Here is a 12,038-nt window from a genome sequence, read left to right as displayed (position 1 = left end):
TTGTTGAGGTTTGAGGCAATCGATTTGATGATGCTACAAGAAACCAAACTCTAGGCAGTATAGGCAAGTCTATGTAGTACTATTTGAGGTGATAATGATCTGGAGTAGGAAGAGTTACCTGCAAAAAATATGGAAGATGGTTTATTGTGCGTCTGGAAGAAAGGAGATTTTGTGTTACTTGATGTGTTTCTTTGGTTTAGGGTACCTTAGTCTGATAAGGAGATGGAAAGGGATAGATCAGAATATAGTGGTAGTGAATGTGTATATTTTGTGTGATAATGCTGGGAAAAGAGTATTGTGGAATGATATTATACAAGAAAGACTATGTAGACAAGAAAAGATATGGTGCCTAGCGGGTGATTTTAATATAGTGAGGAAAAAGGACAAACGAGTAGGTGTAAGTGGTGTCTCACATTCACAAAGAGGTAGATGGAAGAGTTCAACGAGTTTTGTGATTCCATGGAACTTCTTAACATACCAATGATTGGAAGGACTTTCACTTGTTATAGGAACTACAATTCGTCTGAAGTAGATTATATTAGACAGATTTCTCCATTGGAGGAATGGATAAATCTCTGGCCATATTCTTTACAATTTATTCTTGACTGATCTTTCTCGGATCATTGTCCCCTAATCTTGAAACAAAAGGCAAAAGATTGGGAACCGAAGCTGTTCACGGTCATTAATGATTGGCTTTAGGAGAATGGTTTTCATGAGTTTGTTAAGTTAACATATGAGAATTTCCAAGTCATAGGTCGAGGGCTCTACAAGGTAAAAGAAAAGTTGAAAGCTTTTAAGAAAGAAATAAGGGATTGGAACAAAGGCAAATTTGACAACCAAGAAGAGAGAGTGTTTAAGATTCAGAAGGATATAGTTGTATTCGATTTAAAGGATGAAAAGAATAGCATAATAAGTGAAGAGACAAAGAAAAGAATTCATTTATGGGAGGAGCATTGGGAGATATCTGAGAAGTTGGAATCTCTTCTACACCAAAGATCAAGATGCGCAAATGGCTACAAGAGGGTGATTCTAACACCATTTTTTTTCACTTAACCATGAAGTGTAGGAAAAGAACAAATGGCATAAAAGGGGTTTGGAAGAATGGGTCTTGGCTAGATGATCCGAAAAAGGTTAAAGAAGAAATAAAGACTTTTTCCCAACAAAATTACAAAGAAAAAGTCGATGTGGCTATCAAGCTGGATGGAGTGTTCTTCAAATCCCTTGGCGTGGAGGATAACGTATCTCTTACTCGTCCTTTCTTTGAAGATGAAATTAAGTGTGCAGTGTGGGATTGTGAGGTTAACCAGAGTCCAGACCTAGACTGCTATAATTTTTATTTCATTAAAGCTTTTTTTTAGGGTTCTAAAAGATGATGTAGTGTGTGCTCTTAGAGAGTTCCTTGCAAATGGAAAAATTCCAGGTGGGGGTAAATTTACCCTTCATAGCATTGATTCCAAAAGTAGACAACCCCAAAACCTTGGACAATATCGACCTATATCTCTTGTAGGCTGCCTATATAAGATAATTTCCAAGGTGTTGGCAAATAGGTTGAAAGAAGTCATCAACAAACTCATACATGAAGGGTAATTGACCTTTGTTGGAGGACGAAATTTACTTGATCGAGTGGTGATAGCAAACAAAATTATAGATGGGGCCAAAAGAATGAAGAATCCAACTTTGCTTTTCAAGGTGGATTTTGAGAAGGCTTATGACATGGTCTGGTGGAGTTTCTTGTATTATGTTATGAATTTTAATAATAGGTTGATAAAGTGGATTAGATGTTATGTGGAATCCATGTCTATGTCGGTTCTAGCCAATGTGAGCTCGATGGAAGAATTTAAGGGTGAAAGAGGTTTAAGTCAAGGGGACCCATTAACTCCTTTTCTCTTTATCATGGTGTCAGAGGGCCTTGGTGGCTTGATGAAGGAAGCGGTAAAAAAAGAACTTTTTGAAGGTGTCCACTTTGGAGAAATGAATTTTTCAATATTCATCCTCCAATTTGAGGACGATACTCTTTTTGTAGGGAAATCAATTTAAAAAAATGTTCTCACGGTGAAAGCAATTTTGAGATGCTTTGAAGTCGTGGTGGGTCTTAAAGTTAATTTTTTTCAAAAGCAAACTTGGAGGAGTGGAGGTGGAGCAAAATGTCTTGTGTAGACTGATGGCTTGCTTGAATTGTAAGATAATGGATATTCCCTTCAACTTCTTGGGGATTCTAATGGGGGGAAAACCTAAGGAGAAAAAAAGACTTGGTATTCGATTATTGAAAAGATGAAAGCAAAACTTTGTTCATGAAGCTCTAAATTCATTTCCTTTAGCGGACGCATTTGTCTTCTTAAGTTGGCATTCTCTTCCTTACCCTTATTCTTCCTTTCCTTTTTTAAAATTCCTCTCTATGTGGAAAAATGATAAATTATTTGGCAAAGGATTTTTTTGTGTAGAGGTTGTGCTGAGGAGAGGAAAATTTATTGGGTCAAATTATCTAAAGTGTGTCTATCTAAGAAAAAGGGAGGTCTAGGGGTAAAAGATTTAGCCTTGTTCAATAAGGCGTTTGTGGGAAAATGGGGTTGGAGATTGTTGATGGAACAAGATTCCTTGTGGGCTAGAGTCGTCTATTCTAAGTATGGACACCTTCTTGAACACAATATTACACAATCCCAAAGACTACAATCCCTATGGTGGAGTGATGTGAAGTACTTATGTCTGGGGGAAGAGGAGGAAATATGGTTTAAAAATAATATCATGAGTTTGATGGGAAATGGAGACTTGACTGAGTTTTGGGAACATTGTTGGGTAGGGGAGAGACCTTTGAGGGATACTTTTCCCAGACTGCATTCTATTTCTCTCCAAAAAGAATTGCGGATTAGTGAGGTGGGGTTCATTAAAAGGAATGCTTGGGTTTGGAACCTTAGGTGAAGGAAGGAACCCTTTATGTAGGAACATGATCTTTTTAACAAGATACTTACTATGATCCAACTATTCCCTGACAGCATCTATGTTATGGATAGATGTGATGGAATTTTCGGATGGGTCCATGTTCTCTTGAACTGTTTTTTCCCGTTGCAATTTTTTCGGGAATTTGTTTTATGAATCTGGTCCATTTTCCTTCCACGTTCAACCCTTATCTCTGCAACGTTCAGTAACAAACTCACGTCCCTATCCTCAAGCCCACGTTCTGATAACGAATTGGTTGAGCTCTGTGATGGACAGACTCTATAAATAGGATGAGCTGCTCCCAGTTTTGTATCATCAAGCCTACTTCTCTATTCAAAAAAATACACCATCTATTTAGAGTAAGTAAGGGTCTGGAAAAACAAAGTTGCCTTCGGGTTCGTGCTTGCGCCGCTCCATGTTTGATCTGTAATGGTTGGAGCTACGCTTGTGCTCCTTTTATCTTCTGTTGTTTGATATGAATATGAATTTAAATTCATTTGCATGTTTAGATAAGTATGTGTATAAACTTACATTTGGTATCAAAGCACTATATGCATCTATCTTGCTTCTATTTTGGAACTATATCTGAGTAACGTTGTTCTATTTGGTATGGCTGGAGTCACGAACCCATTTATTGGCTGGAGGCCGGAGATGTTGGCGTCATTGTCATTCAAGTCGGAGAAAGCGGCGGCGCCGAAGGCATCCACGACAGACTTTAGAGTGAAAAGTGTGATGCCGTTGGAGGAGAGAGAAACAAAGGGGTGAAAGAAGAAGATGAATAGTATACAGAAACTTATATATATATATATATACACACACACATAAAATATAATATAATATAAAAAATGCTCATCTACAGGAAAAAACATATGCGTTGTAAAAAGCATATTATTTTATTATTTTTCTACTTAATCAACATGATTAAAATATGAGTTGTAAAGTGCCTTTTAGTGTGTTTGAATTATTTATTTATTAAGATTAATTGTATGTTTATTTTGGTATTTAAGCCTGCAATATTAAGCTAAATAATTTATGCACATTAAATTTAATGGTTAAGAGCTTATATGTTTTAAATATTGGATAATCATATGAATATATTATTTTTTTACTTTTGAAGTTTTGTGTGTATGATTTTATACATGCGAAATTATCTTGAATATTTTTATGCAATGTTATTCAATCTATTTACATTATTTAGAATATCATGTAAATATTTAGCTCTTATTAAGAATTAATGTTAAGTTATTAATATGATTTAATTAATTAAAGAATAGCCACAACATCTTTAATTGATTAGGTTAATATATTAAGTATATAAAAAAAATCACATTTTAAAAACATTGGTTGTGATTAATCATATTTAATGTGATAAAATATACCCACATGATTTTTGTTATGTTTGTATGATTAATTAGGATAAAATATCAGGTTATATTTCTTAATTTACGCACAAGAATTGAGGAAAGAAACTTAATTTGATAGTTTTATCATAAGTATGAATCTAATTAAGTAGGACTTTGGCCCACAAGCAAGTTGTATGTCACTAGGTTCATGAACTAATACATATTTTACATTGGTAAAACATGGCAATTTATTGAGTTTCAAATTATGAATAATGAGAATGTATTCTTGAACTCGCAGTTAATCAATCTGCAAACATTTTTTATATTAAGTGTGATATTCCCGAATTGAAAGGGGACAATTATAAGGTTTGGAGGGAGAGAATTCTCCTTCATTTAGGGTGGATGGATATTGACTATGCTATTAGGAAAGACGAGCTGCCAAGCATTATTGAGACTAGCACTCTAGACACTATCGATCTTTATGAAAAGTGGGAGAGATCTAATCGTTTGTCCGTAATTTTCATAAAGACTAATATATCTGCTAGTATCCGTAGTTCTGTCGATCAGCATGAAAAGGTCAAGGATCTTTTGAAGGCCATTGATGATCAGTTTATTACATCTGATAAGGCCCTTGTCAGCACCCTTATAATGCAGGTCTCATCCTTAAAGCTCCAAGGGATAAGGGGTGTACGTGATCACATCATGCGCATGAGGGATATAGTGGCTCAACTAAAAGCCTTGGAGGTTACCATGTCTGATTCTTTCCTAGTACACTATATTTTGTGTACTCTGCCCTTGCAATATGCTCCCTTCAAAATCTCTTAACTATTAATGGAAAGAAGAAAGGGGATCAACCCAAAAACAAGGGCAAGATTCCTGCTCAGCCAGTCATAAAGAAAGAGTCCAAGTGTTTCTTTTGCAAGAAGAAATGGCACATGAAGAAAGACTGCTTAAAGTTTAAGAGTTGGATGGACAAGAAAGGTACTCCATTAGCTTTTGTTTGTTTTGAATCTAATATGGTTAGTATTAATCATAACACATGGTGGATTGATTCTGGTTCTACAATCCATGTTTCTAATACCTTGTAGGGTATGAAAAACCTAAGGAGGCCAGTGGAAGTGAGCAGCACATCTATTCAGGAGGTAAGATGAGCTCACATGTGGAGTCCATTGGGACATGTAATTTGGTTTTAAGCAGCGGTTTCATTTTACATTTAGAAAAGACTTTTTATGTTCCAAGTTTTTCTAAGAATTTGATATCCGTATCGAGACTTGCGCCATTGGGTTTTTCTTTTAATTTTTTGGATTCTGGTTTTACTTTAATTAATAAATCTAGAATTATTGATTCTGGTGCATTACTCAATGGTCTTTACTATATTGAATTGCAAAATGATGATGCTTATAATTCTATGCATGTTACCACCGGGGTTAAACGATGTTTTGTGAATGAGGAATCCTCTATGTTGTGGCACCATAAATTAAGACACATCTCTATCGAGAGAATTAAGAGATTGGCAAATGAAGGAGTACTTAGTACTTTGGATTTTGCTAATTTCGAGACTTGTGTGGATTGCATTAAGGGTAAGCAAACTAACAAGTCTAAAAAGGGTGCAAAAAGGAGCTCAAACCTATTAGAAATCATACATATAGATATTTGTTGTCCAGATATGGATGCAAGTAGTCCAAAATACTTTATCACCTTTATAGATGATTATTCATGATATATGTATCTCTACTTACTTTGTACTATGGATGAAGCTTTGGATGCCTTTAAAAATTTTAAGGCTAAAGTTGAGAAACAATGTGGAAAGAAAATTAAGATCGTGAGATCTGATCGAGGTGGAGATTACTATGGTAGATACACGGAGAATGGACAAGCACTTGGTCTATTTGTGAAGTTTCTTCAGGAACATGGGATTGTTGCCCAGTACACTATGTTTGGTTCTCTGGATTAGAATGGTGTGGCAGAAAGAAGACATCAAACTTTAATGGACGAGGTAAGAAGTATGAGAAGTAATAGAAAACTTCCTCAATTCTTGTGGATTCAAGCATTAAAGATGGTTGTGTATATATTAAACTGAGTTCCAACCAAGGTTGTCTTAAAAGACACCTTTCGAGTTATTCAAAGGTTGGAAATCGAGTTTGTGACATATACACATTTGGGGATGCCCATTTGAAGTGAGAGTTTATAACCCATAAGAGAAGAAACCAGACCCAAGGACTATTAGTGGGTATTTCGTTGGATATGCTGAAAAGTCCAAAGGATATAGATTCTATTGTCCATCACATAGCACTAGGATTGCGGAATCAAGAAATACAAAATTTCTTGAGAATGACTTGATTAGTGGGAGTGATCAATTTCAGGACATTGCTTTTGAAAAATATCACTATGAAGCTCAACCATCTAGCTCAAGTGATAGATTGATTGTCATTCACACCCCTTAAGTACAAACAGGTGTTAGACAACCAATGATTGAAAATCCACAAATTATTGGAAACAATCATACAAATCAAGTTATTGATGAGGAATATCAAGATAATGTTGAACAACCTATTGAACAACCAGTTGAGCAACAAGTTCTTCAAGAAAGTGATGAGGTAACATTAAGAAGATCTACTAGAGTCAAAAGGTCAGCAATTCCTAGTGATTATGTAGTGTATCTGCAAGAATCAAACTACAACATTGGAGTTGCAAATGATCCTGAAACATTTTCACAGGCCACGAGTTCTAAAGAATCAAACTTGTGGCACAATGCCATGAAAGATGAGATGGATTCTATGGCATTTAACCAAGTCTGGGATCTCGTACAGTTGCCTAGTGATGTAAAAGCCATTGGATGTAGATGGGTTTTTAAAACCAAGAAAGACTGACAAGGCAACATCGAGAGACATAAGGCAAGACTTGTTGCCAAAGGGTTCACTCAAAGAGAATGAATTGATTACACAGAGACTATTTCTCTTGTATCTAAGAAAGATTCTTTCCGAGTAATTATGGAATTAATAGCTTATTTTGACTTTGAGTTACATCAAATGGATGTGAAAACGAAATTCCTTAATGGTCATCTAGAGGAAGAGGTTTACATGAAACAGCCTGAAGGATTCTCCTTTACTAAAGGTGAGCACTTAGTTTGCAAGCTTAATAAATCAATCTATGGCTTGAAGCAAGCCTCCTGCCAATGGTATTTGAAGTTTCATGATGTCGTCACTTCATTTGGCTTTGAAAAGAACATCATGGATCAATGTATATACCAAAAGGTCAGTGGGAGTAAGATTTTTTTCTTGTGTTATACGTGGATGACATTTTGCTTGCAACTAATGATAAGGGTTTGCTATATGAGGTGAAATAATTTCTCTCAAAGAACTTTGATATGAAGGATATGGGAAATGCATTTTATGTCATTGGCATTAAGATCCATAGGGAAAGATCTCGAGGAATTTTGGGTTTGTCTCAAGAGACTTATATTAACAAATTTTTAGAGAGATTTAACATGAAAGATTGTTCACCAAGTGTAGCTCCCATTGTGAAGGGTGACAAACTCACTTTGAGTCAGTGCCCGAAAAATGATTTTGAGCAGGAACACATGAAAAATACTCCATATGCTTCAGCTGTTGGAAGCCTTATTTATGCTCATATTTGCACCAGACCTGACATTGCATATGTTGTTGGAGTTTTGGGAAGATATCAGGGTAATCCAAGTATTGACCATTGGAAAGTTGCAAAGAAAGTGATGAGATATCTTCAAGGGACAAAGGATTACATGCTCATGTACAGACGAACTGATTGTCTGGAAGTGATTGGCTACTTCGATTCAGACTTTGTTGGTTGCGTTGATTCATGAAAATCAACACCTGGTTATATTTTTATGTTAGCCGGTGGAGCTGTATCTTAGAGAAGTGCCAAGCAAATCTTAACTGCTACTTCCACTATGGAGGCTGAGTTCGTTTACTGTTTTGAGGCTACCTCGCATGATGTATGGTTGACGAGTTTCATGTCTGGCCTTAGAGTTGTGGACTCTATTTCCAGGCCATTAAAGTTGTACTGTGATAACTCTATGGCTAAAAACAAAAAAAGTGGAAGTCGAAGTAAGCACATCGACATCAAGTACTTAGCCATAAGAGAACATGTTAAAGAGAAGAAAATGGTCATTGAACACGTCAGCACAGATTTGATGATTGCTGATCCTTTAACTAAAGGCATGCCACCAAAGAATTTTAAGGGTCATGTAGTACCAATGGGACTTGGTTCCATGATGTAATTTCATTGTACGTACATTTTTTATTTTCAATGAAACTCTTATTCAGTTATATATTTTCTCATATGGTTTTGTGCACATGTTTATTTATTTCGAGAAAAATCATTCGATTTAGATCTAGAATAAACATATGGTTTATTCATTAAGTTGAGAGCTAGTGTTGAGAGACTTGATATATTGTGGTACATGGAAGATATTACTCATCATCAGAGGACCTATCGCCATGACTCATATACTATGTTTCTTGTTATGGTTCATGTTGAGTTAAATGGACCAAGTGGGAAAATGATGGAATTTTCGGATGGGTCCACGTTCTCTTGGACTATTTTTTCCTGTTGTAGTTTTTTTGGGAATTTGTTTTCTAAATCTGGTCCATTTTTCTTCCACATTCAACCCTTATCTCTGCAACGTTCAGTAGCAAACTCACGTCCCTATCCTCAAGCCCATGTTCTGATAACAAATTGGTTTACCTCTATGATGGGTCGACTCTATAAATAGGATGGGGTGTTCTCAGTTTTGTATCACCTAGCCTACTTCTTTATTTAGAAAAATACACCATCTATTCAGAGTAAGTAAGGGTCTGGAAAAGCAAAGTTGCCTTCGAGTTCGTGCTTGCGTTGCTCCGTGTTTGATCTGCAATGGTTGGAGGTATGTTTGTGCTCCTTTTAGCTTCCGCTGTTTGATCTGAATATGAATTTAAATTCATTTGCATGTTTAGATAAGTATGTTTATAAACTTACAAGATGGCCCTAAAGGAATGGATCCTAACAAACATATTTGGTTCGAGAGATATATGGCCTGCTAGCTCATCATTAACCTGGCTCCCTCGGGGAACCTGGATTCAGAGGTTTTGAAGTGTTTATGGAATATCAGAGTTTCATCTAAAGCATCTGGTTTTATTTGGAAAATCATCCTAGATAGGATTCGGTCAAGATCCAATCTTAATCAAAGTAACATAAGTTATGACTCAACGAGCATTAGGTGTCCAACATGTGATCTAGAAGTAGAAACATCCTTTCATGCTTTGTTCACATGTGGGTTACTTATCGGGTTTGGATGGGTTTATATAATTGGATTGGCTATTCAATGGTGCTTCCTGCAAATTCGTTAGTACATTGCTGGCAACATTGTGTTATGATCTCGGGTTCAAAACGTAGACAAAATTGGTGGATTGTTTGGATAGCTATGATTTGGCATATTTGGAAGATGTAGAATGCAATTGTTTTCAAGGATGGTAAGGCGGAATTGGAACACTTGTTGGAATCCATAAAACTTACATCTTGGAAATGGATTAAAGTATTAGGGAAGAGATGTTCCATATCATTTTTTGAATGGTATTCTCAACCTCTACTTTGCTTATGAGGGTAAAATATGTTTCTAAGGGGCTTATGTAAATACTAAACTGTTGCATGGGGTAGGTGGTTACATTTATGATGTGATGGGATCAAACATAGCCTTGGTTATTGTTCGCTTAATTCAGAAACTGCGAAATCTTATCGGCAAGTGTACTGAGTCGCGCAAGTAATATTAAAACGGTAAGAAACCGAATATCGAACTTAGGGAACTTGTTTCATTTAGTGAAGTGTCATTCAAGAAGCAGACATTTGTATAAAGAAACCGTGATCATGAATAAAAGCTATGGTGTCTTCTATTTTAATTGCTAATTACATAAAAGATGAGCAAATGGGTGTAAAACAGATAATTAAAAACATTGGGTCTTCCTACTGAGTTACTTGATGCAATTAAGAGTTTTTCTCTATTCAAAGGTGTTCACGTGTTCTATGCTGAGGGCAAAAACTCCAAACCACGATTCCTCACGTGAATGTACTAATCCTATTTAAATCTCGTTCTTGGATGTCTCGTCGAACTTAGCCTAAACGGATTGCATTACGATTACAACATAATAAAACTAAATTACTGCACTCTGTGTCCAGACATACAATAACCTAGCCCGTTTTATCCAGTTCTAAGGATGCAATACATTTTCCAATGCTAAAGCTCATAACTTTACATACAAATGGGTGATCAAGCCACAAGCATGCAGAAATTAAGCACAGATAGAAACATTGAACACATAAAACAACTTTAAATAGATAGGTTAAGAATTTACATCAAGTCCTCAGCAGAATTCCCCAACAAAGGGTTTAATCTTCCATCACAAGACAACACCTCACAAACAAGAAGTAGGTTTTGAGAGAAAATAACAGATTACACAGTGGTGGGGATGTCTCCTCCACCTCTAGAAACCTATAAATCACTCCTAAACCTAGGTGTAGAAGCAAAGCTTCATGGTGAATCAAAGGTGATTCAAAGGTGTTTTGATGATAACAATGACGATGACAAAGGTGATGACAAAGGTAATGACAAAAAGCTCAAAGGTCAATCAAAGAACAACTCAAGTGAATCAAAGATCAATCAAAGAACAACTCAAGTGAATCAAGAACAATTCAAGAGTTCAAGATAAGAATCAAGAAGAATTCAAGACTCAAGAAGAAATTTTAGAGTCAAGAATCAAGATTCAAGGTTCAAGATCTCAAGAATCAAGATCAAGATTCAAGACTCAAGATTCAAGAATCAAGAGAAGACTTAATCAAGATAAGTAAGAAAAAAATTTCTCAAAAATTGAGTAGCACATGATTTTTCTCAAAACATGTTTACCAAAGAGTTTTTACTCTCTGGTAATCGATTACTAGATTGTTGTAATCGATTACCAGTAGCAAAATTGTTTTGAAAAAGTTTTCAAATTGAATTTTCAACGTTCCAATTAATTTCAAAAAGTTGTAATCGATTACAATGTTTTGGTAATCGATTACCAATGCCTTTGAACGTTGAAATTCAAATTCAAATGTGAAGAGTCACATCCTTTCACATAAAAGCTTTGTGTAATCGATTAAACTAATTTGGTAATCGATTACCAGTGACTGTTTCTGAATAAATCAAAAGATGTAACTCTTCAAAAGGTTTTTGACTTTTTCAAATTGGTTTTAAGTTTTTCTAAAAGTTATAACTCTTCTAAATGGTTGTCTTGACCAGACATGAAGAGTCTATAAAAGCAAGGCTTTGTTTTGCATTTCAAGCATCTTGAACACTTATTCAATCAATCCTTTACAAGCCTTGAATCTCTTTGAACTTCTTCTTCTTCTTTGTGCCAAAAGCTTTCTAAAGTTTTCTGGTTTTCTAAACCTTGAAAACTTGTGCTATTCATCTTTTCATTCTCTTCTCCCTTTGCCAAAAAAGAATTCGCCAAGGACTAACCGCCTGAATTCTTTTTGTGTCTCTCTTCTCCCTTTTCCAAAAGAACAAAGGACTAACCGCCTGAATTCTTTTGTGTCTCCCTTCTCCCTTGTCAAAGAATTCAAAACGACATAGTCTGAGAATTCTTTTGATTCTTCCCTTTCCCTAATACAAAAGTGTTCAAAGGACTAGCCGTCTGAGAATTCTTTTGTATCCCCATTCACAAAGTATCAAAGGTTTAACCGCCTGAGATCTTTGTCTTAACACATTGGAGG

Source organism: Glycine soja, chromosome 3, assembly GCF_004193775.1.
Source record: "Glycine soja cultivar W05 chromosome 3, ASM419377v2, whole genome shotgun sequence".
Lineage (NCBI taxonomy): Eukaryota > Viridiplantae > Streptophyta > Magnoliopsida > Fabales > Fabaceae > Glycine > Glycine soja.
The sequence above is the reverse complement of the archived record's forward strand: the minus strand, read 5'-3'. Positions refer to the sequence as shown.